Source organism: Giraffa tippelskirchi, chromosome 9, assembly GCF_054371585.1.
Source record: "Giraffa tippelskirchi isolate mGirTip1 chromosome 9, T2T-mGirTip1v1.2.pri, whole genome shotgun sequence".
Classification (NCBI taxonomy): domain Eukaryota; kingdom Metazoa; phylum Chordata; class Mammalia; order Artiodactyla; family Giraffidae; genus Giraffa; species Giraffa tippelskirchi.
The window spans coordinates 104,426,049-104,450,022 of record NC_137283.1 but is presented as its reverse complement, the minus strand read 5'-3'; the positions used below and the strand labels follow the sequence as shown (position 1 = coordinate 104,450,022).

The following is a 23,974-nucleotide window of genomic DNA, read 5'->3' as shown; positions in this document are numbered from 1 at the left end:
CTCATACTCTTCATGCCACTGACAAATTAAACTTGATCATCCTCATCAATTCACACCCACTTAGCATTTTAGCATCTTAGCACTATAAACAGCAGAAATCATTATCAAAAGGGTTACCTAACTCGGTATCAGACAGAACTGACTCAACAGCTAGAGAGAAAATCTACTTCATCACAAGATACTAATACACAAAATTATAAATAAACCAAAATAATTGGATTAAAAAATTCTCATGGTCAAAACTGAAGCCTTGTTTAATTTTGTGTTATGAATATTACAAGAAGCTTTCCAAATAATGCCAAAGGCACAGATTTCAAATGGCCAATGCTGTTTCTCATTCTACTGGCCAAATATACCACCAGTTTTTTGGATGGTTTGAAGATACAAGTAAAAGTTGTCCCTTTAACTGACAGTGATGTAGCTTTCAAATTAATAGATAATGATATTCCACCTCCTTTGACTACTGTGGCAACTCTTATGCAACATCACTCCCATTAAATGCGCCTTTTGGTAATATGATCTTTTGCAAGAATTAGATCAAGTGCATGGTCCATTTGATCTTTGGGGGCCTGATTCATAAAAGAACATTGCTGCATGGCAAGTGTGAGTTCTTTTGATGAAGAGAGCTGCTTCCTTGTGTATCTGTGTTTGACCTTTTCCCAGGAGTTCCCCTTTCAAGATGCTACCAGAAGGACAAAGTCCAATAGTGAGGCTGTAGAACACTTTGCTATGGCCATTGCCTGACCCTTTCCACCCATGCTATGTGCAAGGAATAAGATGCTGCTCTAAGGTGCAGATATTCTTCAGAGAAAGAGCATATACACTTGGGGAAAGGCCCAGAGAAGCTAGGCCTAATAGTAGAACATAGACTTTTACACGAAGTATAAATAATATAAAGCTAATTTGAGATTCTTCTTGTAAAAAAGTAAAGATGGCATTAAAAGGAACGACCAAAATAGGTGTTATACACAAGGGATATATGAACATTTTTTGAAGTCTACATTGTAAAATATCATGCCCAATCTTCACCACTCATCTATATAAATCAAAATAAAAATACTGAAACGTAAAATAAGAATATCCAATAAAGTTCTTTTCTTTTGATAGCATTTTTAATGTCCACGTAAAAGTCTTTGCCATCTTTCCCCCAAATATCTTTGAGGCCATATTTTATAATGGCCTGTATACATGCTCAATCTGTCACTTGTATAATGCAGCCAGGATCAGTTCAGTTTAGTTCAATTCAGTTGCTCAGTCATGTCCAACTCTTTGCGACCCCATGGACTGCAGCACGCCAGGCTTCCCTGTCCATCACCAACTCCCGTAACTTACTCACTTTATGGACATCTAGAAGCAACTGAGTGATCTTGAGCAAATCACTTCTCATCCTTAGGTCTCAGTTTTTTCTACCAGTGAAAAGAATTGAGTGGAATGAAATTGACTTTCTAACTTTCTATATTGCAAGGATTATAGAACTAAGTAAAATAGTATCTTCTTTTCACAGATAAAAAACTAGATTCAGAATTCTATTGCATAATTTTCCATAGTTACGGAAAGAGCATAAATTATGGAAATGTCAGGTGAAAAGCAATTTCTGCCTAAATTTTCCCGGTATTTATACCACTTCTGCCATAGGCAACCACTATTATTCAGCCTCATACTTGTCTTCATCAAGTCCTGTTTCATCCATGAAGCTGTCTCAGGCTACTTCAGTGTTAGAAATTTCAATTAAACTTGGCTAAAATCCTAAAGCAGTTGATTACATATTACGAAGTAGCATCTGTTTTCTGTTTATTTGAAGCCCAAGACATAGTGTTTACTTCTTCAAAGGGACTAATTCTTGGTTTTCACTGTATCCCTCACATAATCCAAAAGCTATTTAGTGTATAAGGAGAGTTGATAAAAATTGGTTGTTAAGTTCTTTGTCAGCCCTTGACTAATGAGGAGCTAGCAAATTAATACACAGAAAACAACTCAAACTAGAATTGAATCTCTTCATACCTAGCCTGGTCATGCCCTCTCCATTAGATAACTCTTCTACTCTGCCTAGAATGTTCTTTTCATTATTAATAGTGTTTTCTTTGAACCAGTTTTAAATTATCAATATCTATTTGTTGTTTAATGGTAGGAAATTCTAAAAAGTGCTTTCTAAATATGAATTGAATCATCCCAAACAATGATATATATTGTAGAAATAATTTTTTTAAAGTGACATAATGTTGATTTAATTGTTAATTTAATTGTTATAATTGTTTGGCTAATATGATTAAAATTTAAATATTCTTATAATAATATAGTTATTTCTTCATATTACTGCAGTCATTTTCTCTATTGTCAATTTTTCTTTCAGGATAGAACTCTATCATCCATTAGGACAAAATACCCCAAGCCATTAACATGTTGCTTTCCTTAGGGATACCCAATAAAGGGAACTATTGGCTTATTACAGTTCCCAATAGAGAGTTTTATGTGACAAACATATTTATTTATATCCAAGAGCATACAGAAAATATTGGCAATTTAGTTTTCCATCATGGCATCTTATCACACAATTCTGAATGAGCTAGTAAACAATAACATCACAATGTTTTACCACACAGATTATCCCTTGTAAAATAATAAAAATGCATCAGTAACATTTTTAATAATCCCGTGCCTGTATTTGTTTACCCAAAAACAGTACCTCACACTAGCAGTAGAAACCAGATCTGTTAAATATTGAGTTAATTTTATTATCATGAAAAGTTCATCCAGATAATAAATGATTTTCCGTAATACTTATTATTTTAACTGCCTCCTGATAATCTTCCTACTTCACTAGTGGAAGAAAAAATGTTTACAGGATTATGTTTTTTCAGTAGAAGTTACTATGTAGGAGAAGGGATCCAACTCTACTTTGACAATAGAGTCCTTTGAGGAAGACTTCTAAGCTACTAGGTCAAGAACCTCATAATCACAGCTGGCAGCTAAAAGGGGCATTAATAATTATCTCAATCAGGAATTGAACTCAAATGTCTACATGAGCCAGACAATGCCAATTAGCACATTGCATATTGTATACCCATCTAATGTGGACAGTAGCTACTAACTTTAGGCAATGGCTGCATAATGATGGATCATATAAAAACAAAGAAATTCCAGAAAAGATTCTACTTCTGCTTCATTGACTGGACTAAAGCGTTTGACTGTGTAGATCACAACAAACTGCGAAAAATTCTTAAAGAAATGGGAATACCAGACCATCTTACCTGCCTCCTGTGAAACCTGTATGTAGAAGCAACAGTTAGAACTGGACATGGAGCAATGGACTGGTTCAAAATTGGGAAAGGAGTTGTTAAAGCTGTATATTGTCACCCTGATTATTTAACTTATATGCAGAGTACATGATGCAAAATGCCAGTTTGGATGAATCACAAACTGGAATCAAGATTGTTGGGAGAAATATCAACTTCAGATATGCAGATACCACCACCATAATGGCAGAAATCAAGGAGGAACTAAAGAGCCTCTTGATGAAAGTGAAAGAGGAGAGTGAAAAAGCTGGCTTAAAAGTCAACATTCAAAAAACTAAGATCATGGCATCTAGTCCCATCACTTCATGGCAAATAGATGGGCAAAAAGTGGAAACAGTGACAGACTTTCTTTTCTTGGGCTCCAAAATCACTGTGCGTGGTGACTGCAGCCACAAAATTAAAAGACACTTGCTCCTTGGAAGAAAAGCTATGACAAATCTAGACATCATATTAAAAAAGCAGAGACATTACTCTGCCTACAAAGGTCTGTCTAGTCAAAGCTATGTTTTCTCCAGTAGTCACGTACAAATGTGAGAGTTGGACCATAAAGAAGTCTGAGCACTAAAGAACTGATGCTTTCAAACTATGGTGCTGGAGAAGATTTTTGAGAGTCTCTTGGACAGCAAGGAGATCAAACCAGTCAATTCTAAAGAAAATCAGTCCTGAATATTCATTGGAAGCACTGATGCTGAAGCTGAAACGCCAGTAATTTTGCCATCTGATGATAAGAGCTGACTCATTGGAAAAGACCCTGATGCTAGGAAAGACTGTGGGCAAAAGGAGAAGGGGATGACAGAGGGTGAGATGGTTGGATGGCATCATTGACTCCATGAACATGAGTTTGAGCAAACTCAGGGAGATAGTAAAGGACAGGGAAGCTGAGCTTGCTACAGTACATAGGGTCGCAAAGAGTTGGACACAACTTAATGACTGAACAACAATATAGGGCAGGATTTCCATTTTTCAAGAGAAGCCAGAAATGATTTTAATATTGTTTCCCTATCATGTTTTACTTCATGTGTTTCAATGCAAATTATTTTGTCTCTTCAACTATGAAACTATCAGTTTCTTAACAGTTTGAGCCAGTACCTCATTCTACTTATTTAACAGCATTAGCTGAGAGCCAAGCCTTACAGAAAGGATAACATAGGTATTGTTGATTGACTGACAGACATGACTCACTGCTTATGTCCATTCCAGGGTAGAGAAGGCCACTCTCTATAGAGCTGCTATTCAATATCTATTTTAATATTAGTCAAATCTACTATTAATCTTAAGGTTAAAAGAATATCCAAGAATCTCAGAAAGTGGTGCTACAATGAAAATGAGCTATATTGATAATAGTAATTTTGAGTAAAAACTTAATCTGACAATACAGAGAGTAACCATTTAGACATCCTAGAAACATAGACACACACACAATATGAAGAAATATTAAACACATATAAAAAGGTAAATTTCCATTAAATTTAACTTTTTCATTCTGTATAATTACTGGAAAGCCTATTGGGAAATGAAGTGGCACCAGACATCTAACCATAAATTTCAAGTTTTATTTTTTGGGAAAAGAAAAATTTTCAAAACCTATTTTACAAAATATATCTTCATAGTTGGTCATGTTACGTAGAAATTAAAATGAATTGCCTAGAGTAGCATTATTCTAATAAAAACAGAACGTGATTTACATACGTAATTTTAAATTTTTAGCAGTCACACATTCTAAAAGTAGAGTTAAACATAAAAAATTAATTTCAATAGCATTTTAGATATATTAGGTTAAATAAAATTTATCATTCAGCATGTGATCTTTATCAAAAATTATAAGCAAGATAATGTATATTTTTCATTCTCAGTCTTTGAAATCCAGTGTGTATTTTACATTTATAGCACATAGAATTTGAACTTGTCATATTTCAAATACTTAATAGCCACATGTGCAGCACAGATATAGGAAAAAAATCATGCTTTCTCTATACATATTAGATAAGATCTGATATTGTCAACGTTATTTCAATGATTGAGAATTGTCAAGAAAAAGTGGCTCAAGTTTCTAGGAAAAGGGTGATAAGAATGACTTAAAATAGGTTTACCTGGACTTTTTGTTCTTTGAATACTGTCAGAGTCAATAACATCTTCCAGTATTTGTATTCTTTTGGGGAATTACAAGTGAAATATAGACACACAAAATAGTTTGTCACAAAAGTTCTTCTAGCTATATTTAAAATGGATAACCAACAAGGACCTACTGTATAGCATATGGAACTCTCCTCAATGTTATGTGGCAATTTGTATGGGTGGGAAGTTTAGGGGAGAATGGATACATATATATGGATGACTGAGTCCCTCATCACAGTATTGTTAATCAGCTATACTCGACTGTATAATAAAAAGTTTAAAAAAATTCTGTTAGGAAGGCAGTCTCTTTTCCAGTTATATTATGGTAGTCATCAATTGGAGAAGGCAATGGCACCTCACTCCAGTACTCTTGCCTGGAAAATCCCATGGATGGAGGAGTCTGGTAGGCTACAGTCCATGGGATCGCTAAGAGTCGGACACGACTGAGCGACTTCACTTTCACTTTTCCCTTTCATGCACTGGAGAAGGAAATGGCAACCCACTCCAGTATTCTTGCCTGGAGAATCCCAGGGACAGGGGAGCCTGGTGGGCTGCCGTCTATGGGGTCGCACAGAGTCGGACACGACTGAAGCGACTTAGCAGCAGCAGCAGCAGCAGCAGTCATCAATTATTGTCTATTCCCTCCCAGGAAAGTTAATCCTTATCTCCTAAGATATCTCTCAGGAAAGTCAATAGAATAAGCAAATCCCCAATGATTTGTTCTAGAAAAATTCATATTCAAATAGACACCTTAAAAGAACCACCTTTCTTCTGAGAATTGGCAAATCTGTACTAATTTCTTTATATATATTACAAAGTTGAACTACAACCTTCTAATACAAAGCAAACAAATCTGCTCCACTTAATAAATATTTGCTGCAACAAAAAAGCAAAGAACTTCACTGAGTATTTCCATAGGATTGAGTTTATTTTTCCTCTTATCAGTAAACTCAAGTTTACTCTTATACTACTGGCATGGAGGAGAGAAAGAAATACACGTATTTCAATAATATTTCTCTGCTTTATTTTAGATAATCCATTTGCAAGCTGAAATGTGCATCTCTGAAAATACTAGTATCACTGTGGGGAAGAATGTGTGTGTGCGTGCTCACCCATGCGTGCCTGGGTGCATGATGTTTTCATGTCTTTATCCTCCTCAGGTTTATTGGAGCGAGAAGGAAGAGGAAGGAGGCTTTTGAAAAAGGAGCGGCATTGAGGAAATGGGGTGTGAACTTGTGCTAACAATGAAGGCTGTAGGCTTTTTGTGACTTAAGATGGAAAGATTCATTTCATTCAGAGCCCAACACACACCTCCAGGTGTGCTTATCACAGCTCTTCAGAGAGGAAGTGGCCATTTTTCTGTGGTTGCAAAACAAAAAAACAGTGTTTGTTTTCATAGCCCTGACCTAAGATCTATCCACTGTATCCCTCTGTGTTTGCAAACCTCCTCCCTGAGTCCAGTAGCAGGTGTGAGGGAACTGAAAACAAAATATTTAAGCTGAGCAGTCCCTTTTCCATTTAGGAGTTCTGTTACCATTTGAGTTCTTGGAAAGGCATAGCTGAGGTCAACAGCATGATTATATGAAGAGGCTGCTGCCAACTGGCAGACATTTTCCAAGGTCACAGAGAGTATACTAAACAACTTTAGTCACTAAATTTATTTCTAATTTTTTATTTGAAGTTTAATATTCACATTTGTTTATATAAGTTGAATCCTGTCAGAGAAAAGTTTCCATCTGGAGAAAGATCAAAATTAGAAGTGCAAGTGTGACTAGAATATTTGAAGTTGAGGAAAAAAGTAACCCTCCATGAGAAGTCTAGAGGTGTTAGCCTACCAAAATACACCTGTGTAGGGGGAGAGATGTTGCAATCAGAAGCCAAACCATTTTCAAAACTCCATGACTTGCTGGAAACATCTTCCTTAAGCTGTAGTCCTGTCCCCCTCTCTTTGAATAAATCAACCCCAGCAAGTTGAGCTGCCAACTAAGTTTATACATGACACAATCCATATGCACAAGCTGGGCCTCTAGGTACATAATTAGGTGCATTCTACAGGTCCACAAAATTTCCTGAGTCTGCTTCATTTTAATGTGGTCATTTTATGAGGAAGTTCCTCACCAGGCCTTTTGAGAATTGAGTTATTTGGTTTGTGGCCTTGGGTAGAGCTGCAGATGACATGTGTTTGCCCTTGGGGGAATGATGAGTAGGAAAAAAGGGGGAAAAGCCTATGAAATGTACATTTAGATGACAAATAAACTTATTTTTCAAATCACAATTCATTTGGACATAGCCTGGTAAATACTGACATAATCCCCCTTTATGGGGATGGATCACACCAACACCCTCTTTCTAAAGAAGAGGAGAAACTTCCCCTCTGTTCTCTCGAGACCTTACCCCAACATGGAACACACATATCACACACTGATATATACCCCAAATATGAACATGCACATACCTACCACCCACATGCACAAACACACACACTCTATTTCCTATGCGCATTTGACACTGTTTTGACTAATGGTTGTTTCCTCCTATGAAAAACTAGCTTCAATATTTACTAAAATTATTAGGTAATTTACTAAATTATTCTAAGACTACTTCCCCATATAAGGATAATGATCATAAACCCACATTGTGATATAAGAATTAAATAGAGTAAAATGTACAAAGTATGTGGTAAAAAGCTTGGTATACGACAAGGACTCAGTAAATGCTGGAAATTGTTAATATATTATCTGAACCCTGCAATCACTTCTGAAATAGAGCTGTTAGAGCAACTGTGACTTTGGAGGAACTATACACTGAACAGGAGAGAAAATTTAGCATGGGCTTTACTTTTGTATTATATACTTACTTCAGAAATTATCCTTATCTTACAGTTTACATGATAATCTGGCTTTATTTCTGTTATCAGTTGGAAAAGTCATTGGTGAGGTATGTGGGGAGTTGTCTTCTGGCAAATACATAAGAAATAATTAAATATATAAATGTATCTATATAAATGCATATAAGACAAAATATACCAGCATGAGTGTGCATGACTCTGTACAGATGTTCAATGACCTTACAAATGTAAATGTCAATATACTATTGTACATGCTAAACCTATGCCAGAAAAAATTAAAAAAAAAAAAAGAGGAATGAAGTACAACGAGGTATTTAAGCAGCCATAGAAAAGTAATAATTTGCCAAACACAGAAATGTGTTTTTAGAGTTGTTTTTATTTGCAGTCATGCTCCTTTATAATATTGTCAAACACTAAGTTGGTACTGAATAGATTAACTGGCTGAAACTACTCTCAGCTTTGTAATTTTCACTTCTAAGACTTTGGCTTTTCAACCTACGATTTTCTCCAGGCTGGTTCTACTAGGTTACATGTCAGAGTCAGTGAAAATGATTATCTACACTGCAGGCTACTTAATAAAGAGCCAGTGAAAGACAGTGTTTAGACCCTTTCAAGCTTGTCCATTAATGTGTAAGAGAGCCTGCGATTAGCAAAATGCACCTTATTATATAGAGTCTACTCCTCACAAGTCAAAAAAAACCTCTATCCAGCATTTTCCATGGAGTATAATGACTGTAATTTGAAGGAAAAAAGAAATGATCTTTTCTAAGACTCAGGCAGCATTTTCCTTGTTCTTTGGTTTTAGTTAATGGGGGGAACACACATGTGAATAAAATTCCCTCTGGTTTGATTTAATACATGGGTCTCGGCAGGACAGACTCTAGTACCATCTGCAATTTGCTCCCCTGAGATGTTCAATAAATCACCCAGCTATTGCTAGACTCTGGTAAGTGTGGCCAAGGAGTTCCTTGTTTACAATCTCTTCCTCCTACTCTCTCTTTTGCAAACTAGCATTCACACTGCCAACAGATGGGTCTTTTTAAGACAGAAATGGCAGCATCACTTCTATTAAGATTGCTGCCTGATTCCTCATTATCTACTTGATAAAGTCTAACTCCTGGCCTGAGCCCTCTGGAACCACTGCAGTCCACTGATAGAGCCTCACCTGTCAATACTCTGTCAGCTTTTAGGAGCCTAGCATTCAGAACTACTGATAGCACCTCAAACAATGCATATTTTTTATCCCCAACCTCCACGCCTTTGCCAATCTATATTAGTTTGCTAGGGTTGCCCTAACAAAGTACCACAGACTGAGTGACTTCAACAATAGAAATTTATTTTCTCACAGTTCTCGAGACTAGAAAGTCTGAGATCAAGATACCTTCTGCAGGCTGTGAGGGAGAACCTGGACACAGTACAGAACATCAATGGTCTCTTCTCAATGTTCACTTGCCTTCTCTATATGTGCCAATGTGTCTCAAGATTTCCTGTTTTTAAAAAACATTACCCTTATGACACCACCCTTATGGCAGAAAGCAAAGAAGAACTAAGAATCTCTTGATGAAAGTGAAAGAGGAGAGTGAAAAAGTTGGTTTAAAACTCAACATTCAAAAAACTAAGATCATGGCATCTGGTCCCACCCCTTCACGGCAATAGGTGGGGAAATGATGGAAACAATGACAGATTTTATTTTCTTGGGCTCCAAAATCGCTGCAGATGGTGACTGTAGCCATGAAATTAAAAGATGCTTGCTCCTTGGAAGAAAATCTATGACCAACCTAGACAGCATATTAAAAAGCAGAGACATTACTTTGCTAACAAAGGTTCATCTAGTCAAAGCCATGGGTTTTCCAATAGTCATGTATGGATATGAGAGTTGGACTTCAAAGAAAGCCGAAGAATTGATGCTTTTGAACTGTGCTGTTGGAGAGGACTCTTGAGAGTCCCTTGGAGACTCAACCAGTAAATCCTAAAGGAAAGCAGTCCTGAATATTCATTGGAAGGACTGACGCTGAAGCTGAAGCTCCAATATTTTGGCCACCTGATGCAAAGAACTGACTCCTTAGAAAAGACCCTGATGATGGGAAAGATTGAAGGCAGGAGGAGAAGGGGACGACAGATGAGATGGTTGGATGGCATCACTGATTCAATGGACATGAGTTTGAGCAAGCTCCGAGAGTTGGTGATAGACAGGGAAGCCTGGTGTGCTGCAGTCCATGGGGTCGCAAAGAGTCAGACAGGACTAAGCAACTGAACTGAACTGAGCTGAAAAACACCAGTTGTATTGTGTTAGGGTCTAGCTTAATGACCTCATCTTAACTTGCTAAAGACTTAAACTTGGTAAAAATCTAAGTAAGGTCATCTTGTGAGGTTCTGAGACACTATTCAACCCATGATCTCTCTGCTTGGATTGCTCCCAATCTATCAATTAATCTTCAAATAATTATTCATGGTGGACTTCCCCTAGTGGCTCAGATGGTAAAGAATCTGCATGCAATACAAGAGACCCAGGTTTGATCCCTGGGTCAGGAAGATCCCTTGTAGAAGGGAATGGGTCCCACTCCAGTATTCTTGCCTGGAGAATTCCATGGACAGAGGAGCCTGGTGGCTATGGGCTACAATCCATGGGGCTGCAAATAGTCTAAAACTTGTTCAGACATGTCCTCCTCAAAAAGCCTTTCCTGACTCTATCATTCTTCATCTCTCTCCTCTCTAGGCTGCCTCTCTGCCTTATATGTACTTGCATTTTTTCACAGGTTGAAAATTTCTTATTTTATACTAATTCATATTATTGGTATGCATGCTAAGTGGCTTCAGTGATGTCTGACTCTTTGCAATCCTATGGACCACAGCCCATCAGGCTCCTCTGTCCATGGGATTATCCAGGCAAGAATATTGGAGTGGGTTGTCATTCCCTTCTCCAGGGGATCTTCCTGACCCAGGGATTGAATCCATGTCTCTTAGTCTCCTCCATTGGCATGCGGACTCTTTACTAATAGCACCACCTGGAAAGCCTTGTTATTGGTATAGTAAATTTTTGTCTATTGTATTAGAAAGCTCTGAGGCCAGTTTTCTTCATATTCACATTATTAGCACTCAGAGTAGTGCCTAGCACATAATAAGAGTTCAATAAAGGCTTATTAAGTTAACTGAGAGAATGATACAATCACACAGTTTTGAGTCTTTCAGATAAGTGTTGTAAAGGAAAATTTTTATTTATACCAGGTCACAAGTGCTTTGAAAGAGTGAATGTGGTAGGATTTAATTGGAAAATACCTCTTGATTTACTCTTAGAGTCTTTAAAAATGATAAATACATCAAATATAATATAGTTTTAAAGAAAAACAGGTGATATTCTCAATCTTTGTGGCTCCCTACCAAGAGTTTTACATGATCAGTTTATTTTCTCATAGAAAATAATCTATAATCGCTAAAGGACAAACTTAGATTTTGGAAAAAATCATTGGTTGCAGGTTTTTAAACAACTGGAGATGTATTTAGTAATGTAGAGAGAGAAAAAAGTCCGGCAGTTGACGGGAGCTTCTGGGACACTGAGCTTTCCTCCACTGTCCCACCATCACACTCTTCTGTCCCACTGGAGAGTGAAAGGGAGTGTCACCTCTATTCCTCTGAGGCACACACAAGGCAACAGGACAGGGAAGATCTTCAGAATATTTGTGTCCAGAGGAAACAATAACTACTTTGGACCCCGAGGAAGCAGGAATTGGGCAAGGAACTTCCCACCACCCCTCTAAATAATAGCAACACAAACAATGCTTAATCTGTGAAGTCATCCTTCTCTGGAGATAGGGATCATTTAATAGCACTGAACATCTTAAAAACATACACACACACAGGAAAACAAATCTTGGAAGGCAAAAATTCAGTTATTTTCAAATTTAGTACACATGAGGGCTAGTTGGAAGAATACTAATTTGTACAGTTTTTTATTATACTGTGTATTTGGTCTTCTAATTTGTAGATATGTTTGAGATACTTTTTATATCACTTAGAAAATATGATCAAATCAACGCTCTTCAAGATGTCTTTATTAGTCTATATAGTGGTCTATATGGCACCACTGCTAGAGCTTTTACTGTTTAAGGTTCTCAAATGAAAAGGGCTTTGGAAAGAAGTTGTTGCTATGATATTAAATATGAGGAGAAAGATACTAGAGCTTAAGTGTATATTTTATATATACTTATCAATTAAAAAAAAAAGTATTATGGTACTTCAGATAATAAGACATATTCCCAGATAAGAATGAAAAGAAGTGCTAGGTTGAATGAATTATTCAAGCAGAGATCCCCTGAGAAAGAAAAAGAATCAAATACAAACATATTTATATTTTCTAAGCAGTAATTCTTATAGTCCATATGAATAATTTATTATTTTACATTCATTTTTCAACACCACATTATGAATTATTTTGACTATTAGTCTGCAGAACAAAAACACACAGTTCATCTATTTTCATCAAAGATGACACTGGGCCAACTTTTCCATTTAAACACTATTATTTTGTTCATTCTTGGCTCAAGCTTTTCAAATTACTAGATTTCCCTGGGATATATTTTCTTTTCCTTGCAGCTTGATTTTATTGTTGACAAAACATGGACTCATAATGGCCTTCATAGCTTAAAATACCTTTCACTTGACCTGTATATCCTTGCTTAGTTACCTTCGAAACACTGGTTAAATCCCATGCTTTCCCATTCTGATTTAACCATTTGCTTTGATCTTGCATCCATGTGTACATTTACAGACAGAAAAGCATGAGGTATATTTATATACATTCTAGGACACAAAATGTGTACACGTTAAAATATGCTAGTTTCTAGTGAAGTAGAATGATGCTACTAAGAGTACCAGGCTGGGAGTCAGTAACCCTAGGTTGATTCTTGACCTGCCATATGGTTGAGTGAGCCATAGTACACATGCCTCTATTCTCCACTGTCCTATCTTTGAAATATTAAGCTAAAAGAGTTTTAAAAGGCCTTCCAGCTCTTTCATTCTAAAATACAGACTTAGTGAGCCTTGTATATTTGAACAAAATATAACTAAACATGTTATAGAACTCTGAGGACTGCTTTTAAAGATACCAGTGACTATTAGAAACGAAGGCCTGCAGATTGACCCTGCTTGCATCTCAATAGAATAAAGCATAGAACAGTTGCAATTACAGCTTCTTGATCACTTAGCTGGTTGTTACTCTTTTGTTTGGCTATCCTTAAAATTGATAGTAAAACAACTCATCTATTACAACAACAAAAATCACTTGGAAGTAATGTTCTTCCTTAGCTGACTGCTTTGTTTTGGTTTTATTTTTATGAGGAGATTGAGAAGGATATAAAATTGGATATGGATTGGGAATAAGATGAGGTAAAGATATTTAAGGATAATAGCCATGGCATTATGGATCCAGAGCAAAATGAATTGAATAAATTTGGAAGAAATTATATGAGTCCTCATGTGAACTGCATTCCACATTGAGTGATCATGTGAGACTACAATAGCAATAAAATGCAAGATTGAAATTATACAACTTTAGCATTAAAAACAAACAAAAAATCCTCTACCAAATCCACATTCCTTCTTGGCCATATTCTGTAAATAGTTAAACTAGCCGCCACCATTTTAGTATCTTTTAATCGTAAAATGTATTTCTGAAAGCACTGAGGAACACCCTTCTGGGAGGGATATGATGATTTTCTTCCATCAGCCTTACCTAACCAGGGACCGTTCTTCCCCTCAACACACCAAAAACAGCTTACAACTGAAAGAAAGGAATTGGGATGGCAGCCATGGCTACAGGAATGAAAGAAATAGTAAACATTTGAGTATGAAATGACCTTGAGAAAAGGCTAATTCTTGAGGTCTGAGTGGTATTTAAAAATAAAGCTTTGAAAAAAATAAATAAAAAATTAAAGTTTTGTTTGTATTGAGTGCCGTAGGGCTCTAAAAAAAATGTAGTTTAAAAAAAATGCAGTTTATTTGTATCATATGTACATCTGTCCTACAAGTATGTTAAAATTTATTTCAACAGTAATATACAGGTTTTGAGAGGAACTGTGTATTTTAAAGAACAGAAATTATTGTTAATACCTACAAGATCATCATTTCTTTGAGAGTCAACTATTTTACTAGTATACTGTTCAAAATTAACATATTTTCTAACTAGGATATTCATAGGGCAAGGAAAACTTCTTGCTATTTGTCCTCAATGGTATCTTTGAACTCTCAGAAGTTCAGAAAAATCTCCTGTTCCACATTTAAGATTATCTCAAACATCAGAAAGCTCTAAATGGTAATCAAAGACTTATAAAACACTTTCCCCTGAAAGATAACATTGAGTTCCATGATGATACGAGTTTAAATAAGAGAACTGTAATGTTTATTTTCATTATTCTGTATTTTTTAAAATACATTAAAAGTAAGCATTCTAAGCAGATTTCTTGGATTCAAATCTCAGTACAACTCAAGTGAAAGTTGCTCAGTCGTGTCCCACTCTTTGTGACTCCATGGACTATATCTCACCAGGCTCCTCTGTCCATGGGATTTCTCAGGGAAGACTACTGGAGTGGGTTGCCATTTCCTTCTCCAGAGGATCTTCCCAACCAGGGATCAAAACCAGGTCTTCCACATTGCGGGCTGATTCTTTACAGTCTGAGCCACCAGAGAGGTCCACAGTGGGGAAGACCACAATTTAAGTGACCTTCAGGCAAATGCTTAATTCCTATAAACCTTAGCAGACCTTATCTGTTAAAGCAGTCAAATATTAATAGTACCTCCTTTATGCAGTTCCTTGCGAACATTAAATGAGATTTTGCACATAAGCAGATTGATACACTGTGAAGCATATACTAAATGCCTGATCACTAATAAATTATAAATGTATAAATTACAAGTCCAAATAACCATGCTTTTTTTCCTTAAGGATTCTTTAACAATGAAGTGCAAAGCTAGGTCCTATTCAGGGCAAGCTGTGATGCATGCCTGCTAAGTTGCTTCAGTCATGTCCAACTCTTTGCAACTCTATAGTTTGTAGCCCACAAATACTGGAGTGATTTGCCGTGTTCTCCTCCAGGCGAACTTCCTGACCCACAGATCAGAACCCACATCTCCTGAAGCTCTTGCCTTGCAGGTGGATTCTTTACCACTGAGCCACTAGAGGAAGCCCTACTTTAGATGAGCATCTTGCAATTATTCTCTCTCCTAGGATGATCCCGGGGCTCACCATTACTAATGCTTTGGACAGAATGTTTGTTCACCACAAATATTCATGAGAGAGCTTATTTCCATAGCATACTTCTATGGATACTTTGGAAGAATGATATTTTAATTGAGAATAATTTAAACTCTCCTTTATGTTCAAAACAAGAGGTTAAAAGCAAGATTATCAAAGTAGAAAGAAAAAAGAGTGGAAAATGAAAAGCTGTTTCCACAAATTTATACTAATATTTAAATTTCATTAGTTCTTAATTTTGCAATCCAATCAGTATTCCATTTGATCATAGTATATTTTTAACTCAGTGTAAGTCATTTACATTTTAAAAATTCATCTCACAATTCCAGAATTTTTATGAGACTGACCCATAATATATAAATTCTAAAAATTACATATGGAACATTATACTAGTCTGTAAGTTTCACCTTTTCTGAAAGTAATATTAATAATTTGAGTTCTTTTCTACTTTATTTTAAAAAATAAATCACGCCAATAATTGTAAAGTATTTGAAATTTATATATAGCTTTTAAAATTTAATTTTGAGCAATAATGTCCTCTTCATTCTGTACACCAAATTATTATGAATTCAAAGAATCCCTATACTTAGTTCTTCCTTATAATGTTAGAAATATTTCTAGTTTTTACCTTTTTCTAATATATCTGTTAATTCAATTAAAACCTTTTGAAACTATATAGATTTTTCCCAATTGCATGATATTATCAGACTGTTTTAAATTTCTATCTCCAAAAACTGCAATTTTCTCACAGGAAACAATACAATTTTTTAATTACTGATTTTTAACAGATTATTAAATTATCCATTCCATACACCCCATCAATTGATTTGAGAAGATACACATTTTAAAAACGTTCAGTGTTAATGGTTTTCATTAACCCGACGGCAGAGAAAGATAAAATAAAAATAAAAGGAAGTAACTCCAAAGAAATTATGTAGAAGGAAATAGCAGAATTTAATAATCAGAATAAAACATAGATCTTAGAGGGAAAAAACACCAAAAGTTGGTTCTTTGAAGCAATTAACAAAATTAATAAATCCCAGTTGCAACTGAAGAAAAAGAGAGAGAGAGAGAAAACAAGGAGCTAATATCAGAAGAGAAAAAAAGAGCTAATATCAGGAATACAAAGAGGGGAATCACTACAGATTCTAGAGTCATTAAGTAGTCAAACAGTATATTATAAACAACTTTAGTGCAATAAATTTACAAAACAGATGAAGCAGACACATTCCTCGGAAAATACAAATGATCAGTATCAATATGAGAAGGAATACATTTCTAAGTATTATGCTATATATACCAATTTTAAAAACTGAATCTATAATTAATAGCCTTCCAATAAAGAAATATCCAGATACAGATGCTATTATATTTCTACCAAATACTTAAGATATAAACAATCTCACATAAATTTTTTTCTAGAGATCAGAAATAGAGAAAATATTTAATCAATTTCTTTCAGAGACCAGCAAAACTTGATACCAGAGTCTAACAAAGACATTTTAAGAAAGGAAAATTACAAATCAACAGATAAATCACTTTCATGAATCATATATGTGAAAATCATAAACAAAACATTAGCAAGTCTAGAAATGTGTAGAAATAATACGTAACAACCAAAATGGAATTATTTCAAGAAAGAAACATTAGTTTGACATTTGAAAATCAATTCATTTAATCTACCACATTAAAAGAATAAGACAGAAAAACCATATACTTTTAAATTCAGAAAAGCAAGTGATAAAATCCCATATCCAATAATTACTTTTTAAATGAACCATAAATAAAAAAATTTAAAAAATTTCCCTAATCTGATAAATATATTTAAAAGAAATAAACCTAAATACCAAACTTATGACTAAACAATGAATTGGTTTACTCTTGAGCTGGAATGAGATGCAAAAGCCTGCTACTCCTACTCTATAGTTTTCCTCACCAGGAAATTAGTCAAGAAGAAATAAAAGATGTATAAGAATTACTAAGGAGAGCAAAAATTATTTTTATCAGCAGACAAGATGATTGCATAGGAAGTAATCACAAAGGAATACACAGATAAATTAACAGAATTCAAATTATACTCCTATATAATTGCAAACAATTAGAAAAAATCTTTTTAAGTAACACCATTTTCTAAAGCAAATTAAAAAAAACCTAATATCCAGGAATAAATTTAGTAAAAGATATGTAAGGCCTCTACAGAGAAAGCTCTAAAATATTAGTGAGATTAAGTAAAATGAGAGATGGATGGATGCTGTGTTGAGGGCCTGCAAAATTCAGTTAAAATCATAAGCCAACAATTATAAATAATTTTTAACATTTCATGCCACAAATTAATGTGAATAATAGTCCCAAACAGAAAAAGAATAAAAGAAAGGAAACAAAGATTAGGCAAGGAGGATGAAGTAACATAAAATTATATATATATATATATACACACACACACACATACACACACAAATATATTTTAGAGATAAGAAAACATTGCTACCATGAAACAAGGTGAATAAAAAAGGAACATAAACCAGCTTACCAGAGCAGAGATGCAGGAGCAGGAAACAGCCGCAAAAGCCGTAACTGGTGCTGCTGGGAGTAAGACAAACCAAACTGGAACGACTAATTGCTAGAGTATGGAGAACTCTGAGAGTTCAAAACTCCAGGGGACCCAGTCAGGAAGACTTCCACAGTTTTTAAGTTTCACCTCCAGGAGCTCAACCACATGATAACAGTAAATAAAGGAGAAAAATCTCCTAGAGCTTCCAGCAGGGAGAGAGGCAAGGAAGCCATTTTGAAACTTAAAAGCAGCACTCTGTTCTTAACGAGGCCTGCCCTCAGGAGAAACTAATTGAGTTTAATTCAATTCAGGAGAAACTAATTGAGTTTAATTCAATTCAGTTCAGTAGCTTAGTCATCTCTGATTCTTTGCGACCCCATGGACTGCAACACACCAGGCCTCCCTGTCCATCACCAACTCCCAGAGTTTACTCAAACTCATGTCTATTGAATCAGTGATGCCATCCAACCATCTTATCCTCTGTCGTCCCCTTCTCCTCCTGCCTTCAATCTTTAAAAGCACCAGGGTCTTTTCAAATGAGTCAGTTCTTCACATCAGGTGGCCAAAGTATTAGAGTTTCAGCTTCAACATCAGACCTTCCAATGAATGTTCAGGACTGATTTCCTTTAGGAGGGACTGGTTGGATCTCCTTGCAGTCCAAGGGACTCTCCAGAGTCTTCTCCAACACCACAGTTCAAAAGCATCAATTCTTCGGCGCTCAGCTTTCTTTATAGTCCAAATCTCACATCCATGCATGACTACTGGAAAAACCATAGTCTTGACTAGATGGATCTTTGTTGGCAAAGTAATGTCTCTGCTTTTTAATATGCTGTCTAGGTTGGTCATAACTTTTCTTCCTAGGAGTAAGCAGGAGAAACAAATTAACCAGATCCAAATCTGCTAGAATACAATCAAAGCCTAATTGACCATGAGAAAAGGGAGTACCTAACTCCGGTCAACGTGAGCCATCCTGTCCTACCTATGGAGGGAGAAAGAAAACAAGAAACTCTTAAAGTTTATAGTCAAGAGGCATAAGCTTACTAAAAAGAAACACATAAAAAGATTGAAGGGAGGTGCTCTTGGATACTGAAAGGCTGATAGAAGAAATAAAATACCCAGTTGAAGTATTTCAGATGGTAAAGACATGGAAACCTTCCAGAAGATACAGCAAAACACACACACACACACACCCACATCACGGGAAAAGACATAATAATTAGCTTATTAATCCATTAAGGGTACATCCAAATAAAAGTTTCATAAAGGGAGAACAAAAGAATAGAAGGAAGGAAATTACCAAAGAAGTAATTCAAGATTTCCCAGAACTGAACAGCAGGTATTTCAAGACTGAAAGAGCCCACAGAGGGCCCAGCATCAATTAAGCACAGAAACCTCATGATAAATACTCATATATCATGTATTTATATTTTCAATTGAGTAAGCCCTCATCAGTTCACCATCTTTTAACCCCAAAGTATCAACAAGGATTTTCTATAAATATATTAAACATTTTTTCCATTGCTAAGAAAAAAAAAATGTGTGCTTCTGTGGTGGAGATTTAGCCCAGTTTGGAACTAGCACTAACTGAATGTTGACTTAGAACAGTCTTTGTTAAGGTAACTCATAACAGAAAACATTATAAAACATACAAAGTAAAAGTATTAGTTGCTCAGTTGTATCCGACTCTTTGTAACCCCAAGGAGTTGGACTGCAGCCCACCAGCTTCCTCTGTCCACGGAATTCTCCAGGCAAGAATACTGGAATGGGTAGCCGTTTCCTTCTCCAGGGGGTCTTCGGGACTCAGAGATCAAACCCAGATCTTCTGCATTGCAGGCATATTGTTTACCATCTGAGCCACCAGGGAAGCCCTTATACAACATAAACAGTATACAAATAAATATATATTTATTTAAAGGAAACAAAAGTTCACAATATAATATTTATCCTTACTACATGTAATACATTCTAGTCTATCCCATCTTCTTTTATTTAAAGAGAGAAACATTATTGAGATCCCTTATTTTATTTCACTAAGTTCTAGGATCATTAGTTTAAGAAATATTGCCCTTTTAGACTTAATGCATAATGAAGTTTACTTCAAGTTTACCTTTTATTGTTTTTTTTAATAGTAGTGAAATTATGGCAATAGTATAGATTATTACTTCATAAAGGACTTCAAGAGCATTGAAAAGGTTTAAGAAGGAGTATCCTTGGAAGTCGGGAACATAAATTTATTTTGTTTTCAACTATATGATCATCCACAATATCTCCAGTTTACCACTTTCTCAACTTTAGTGGTAAACTTTAAGAACATTATCAGTTTTTACAGTAATGTTGAGGAATTGATCTACTATTAAAGTGGTCATTAGGTGTACTACCTACTTTAGTAGATGCAGCTGACAGGATACTACTCAGTGTACAGATTGACAAGAAGCAAACACTCTCAGCTTTTCTTTATGAAACCTAATGACTTTTACTAAATGTGCCTGTCAATAATTAACATCTTAAATTTGCAGGCTCATTGATTACTTAGTAAAGAAATGGGATGAAGGATGAAGTGGCAAATTCTCTAATATTTATCCAAATTTCCCATAAAACAGTATTTTTATATCTTCCCCTTTCTCAATTATTAAGAATATTACTTTTCTGATCCTGCCTTTCTTCATGTTTCTGAGTAACTCAATATTCATAGTAGCCTTTGACTGACTTCTATGCATCCTTGTGAGTATTTTTTTTTCCTGGACATTACTATGGCAACAGAGTGAATTCATTTTATCAAAGTGAAATTCTAGAATTACCTGCAATAGAACCAGTGATCTTTAAAGACAAAGATCATGAAGAAAGAAAACAAAGAACAATGAGAAACGAGTGACAAGAATGTAAAAGGACAAGATAGTGATAATAATCTGAAGACACAACCCAAGTGCAACACATGGAAGGATGAAAGTTAAATTAACTTCTTGGAATCCCCAGAGTCCTTGTCTACCTTTTCCCTTCCTTCAGTTTTTCATTTGTGTACTGGTCATTTTGTATATCTGTTTTCACATTTCTATTTTCTCTGTTTGTCTCTGTCTATAAATTCTTCCCTGCTCTTTCAGATTAAAAATAAAAGACATTTCCTGTTTGTATTTCCTGAAGGAAAAGAAAAAAGGCAATTTTAGTTACTTTTAATATATTTCTCTCAATTTACCATTTCATGGGGCAGTTGTTTCAGGCAAAATTTAAGTCACAATCGACATCACCACTGTCAAATACAGAGGTACTAGCCACTGTTATTTAAATTAATTTAATTTAAATTTAAGCTAATCAAACCGAAAATAAAATTGAGTTTCCCAGTTGCACTAGCCACATTTCATGTGCTCAAAAGTCACTTGTAGCCAGTGCCTCTTTGCTTGACAACACAGATAGAGAACAATTCCATTATTGTCAAAAGTCCTGTTGGTCAGCCCTCCTTTCCACTAATTTTACAGCTTGCCAAGAGGAACAGGGGATTCATAGGGCCATCATTAAACATGAATTAAAAGGCTAGAGATCCTTTGAGAACTGGAAAAAAGAAATATTTCAATGATCTCTACAGAAGAAAACAAATTCCTGAAAAGTAAAAAATAGAAAACAAAAGCAAAATAAAGTTCTACAATGACTGCAAAGAGTTTGAATGATTTTTTTTTTTTTTTTTTAGCTCAGCTTATTGAATCAACCATTGAACTGGTCCACTTGGAGATGTATAGATGTGCTACAGGTGGTGCATGGCATAAGTATCACCAGTGACAGGAAGTTATAAGAGAGATGCGACAGGGAGGCATTATTTACTTGCTTCCATAAGAAAATCACGAATAATCTTTTGATGTTTCCCCTACAATACATGCTCAGAGAATTCTTTTCAGACTTCCAAAGAATTTGAGCCTCATAGATCATCTTGTCCCTTATAAGCAGATTATTCTCACCATATAAAATAGATGATGTATCTATTAGTTTGGCAGGTTTGGCATATTTATTAGTTTGATTCTACTCAATGAAAATTTCTTAACTGCTTCCTCTAAGCAATATTTCTTACAGAGAATAAGAGGTGAGCTTAATAAAATACTTTGGTGAGAATCATGGTCCAAGAGAAGTGGCCTGAGCTTAAATAACTACAAAGACAAGTAAACCAGGAGAAGCACATTTTACATGTACTTAACTTAAGTCACTTTAAGGACATTAAGTTAATATGCAGAGTCAAAAAAGGGAAAACATTTCCAAATGCAGGAGAGGAGGGAAATAGCCAGAATGGCCTCACAAGGGTTTTGAAGCAGGCCTTGAATTTGGAGGAGTTCCGTGACCCATCCCAGGCAGAGAGAACATGAGCAGAGAGCACAATACATGACCTTCAAGCAGAGCTCCTCTGGCCAGAACTTCACCTGATGATATACTGCATTTGTAGAAGATAACTGGGGCCAGGTTAATTGGAGCTATATTGTAGAACTGTTTGTGCTCAGTTGCTTCAGTCATGTCTAACTCTGTGACCCTATGGGCCACAGCCCACCAGGCTCCTCTGTCCATGGGATTTTCCAGACAAGAATATAGGAGTGGATTGCTGTGCCCTCCTCCAAGGGATCTTCCCGACCCAGGGATCGAACTTGCATCTCTCATGTCTCCTGCCTTGGCAGGCGGGCTCTTTACCACCAGTGCCACCTGGGAAGCTCCTGTAGAATTGTATTGTACCTCAAAAATGAAACAATGATCTTGTTTCATTACAAAGGCAAGCCATTCAACATCACAGTAATCCAAGTCTATGCCCCAATGACAAATGCCAAAGAAGCTGAAGTTGAATGGTTTTATGAAGACCTACAAGAACTTCTAGAACTAACACAATAAAAGATATCCTTTTCTTCATAGGGGATTAGAATACAAAAGTAGGAAGTCATAAGATACCTGGAGTCACAGGCAAGTTTGGCCTTGGAGTACAAAATGAAGCAGGGCAAAGGCTAACAGTTTTGCCAAGAGAATACGCTGGTCATAGCAAACACCCTCTTCCAGCAACACAAGAGAAGACTCTACACATGGACATCACCAGATGGTCAATACTGAAAATAGATTGATTATATTCTTTGCAGCCAAAGATGGAGATGCTCTATACAATCAGCAAAAACAAGAACTGGAAATGACTGTGGCTCAGATCAGCAGCTCCTTATTGCAAAATTCAGACTTAAATTGTAGAAAGTAGGGAAAAACTAGGCCATTCAGGTGTGACCTAAATCAAATCCCTTGCGATCATACAAAGGAAGTGACAAATAGATCCAAGGTATTAGATCTGGTAGACATAGTGCCTGAAAAACTATGGACAAAGGTCCATAACATTGTATAGGAGGTGGTGACCAAAACCATCCCCAAGAAAAATAAATGCAAAAAGGCAAAATGGTTGTCTGAAGAGGCCTTACAAAGAGCTAAGAAAGAACAGAAGTGAAAGCCAAAGAATAGAAAAGATATCTCACCTGAATGCAGAGTTCCAGAGACTAGCAAGAAGAAGTAAAGCCTTAAGTGGACAATGCAAAGAAATAGAGGAAAACAATAAAATGAGAAAGATTAGAGATCTCTTCAAGAAAATTGGAGATACCAAGGGAATATATCATGCAAAGATGAGAACAATAAAGAACAGAAATGTTAAGGACCCAACAGAAGCAGAAGAGATGAAGAAGTGGCAAGAATACAGAGAAAAACTGTATAGAAAAGATCTTAATGACCCAGATAGCCATGATGCTGTGGCCAAGATTTTATTTTCTTGGGCTCCAAAATCACTGCCAATGGTGACTATAGCCATGAAATTAAAAGATGCTTGCTCCTTGGAAGAAAATCTATGACCAACCTAGACAGCATATTAAAAAACAGAGACATCACTTTGCTAACAAAGGTCTGTCTAGTCAAAACTATGGTTTTTTCAGTAG

The 23,974-nt window shown here is 35.8% G+C and overlaps 1 long non-coding RNA gene across 1 annotated transcript in view; it reads right to left on the bottom strand.

Annotated features, from left to right (window-relative positions):
• Positions 1-20,808, bottom strand: part of LOC145521261 (uncharacterized) — a 266,504-nt gene extending 245,696 nt beyond the window's left edge. The window contains exons 1-2 of the long non-coding RNA XR_014065276.1: positions 20,696-20,808; positions 18,033-18,910 (exon numbers count right to left, since the gene is read on the bottom strand). This is a non-coding gene — a long non-coding RNA (uncharacterized LOC145521261). The remainder of the gene's footprint in view (positions 1-18,032; positions 18,911-20,695) is intronic.
• Positions 20,809-23,974: the final 3,166 nt, after the last annotated feature.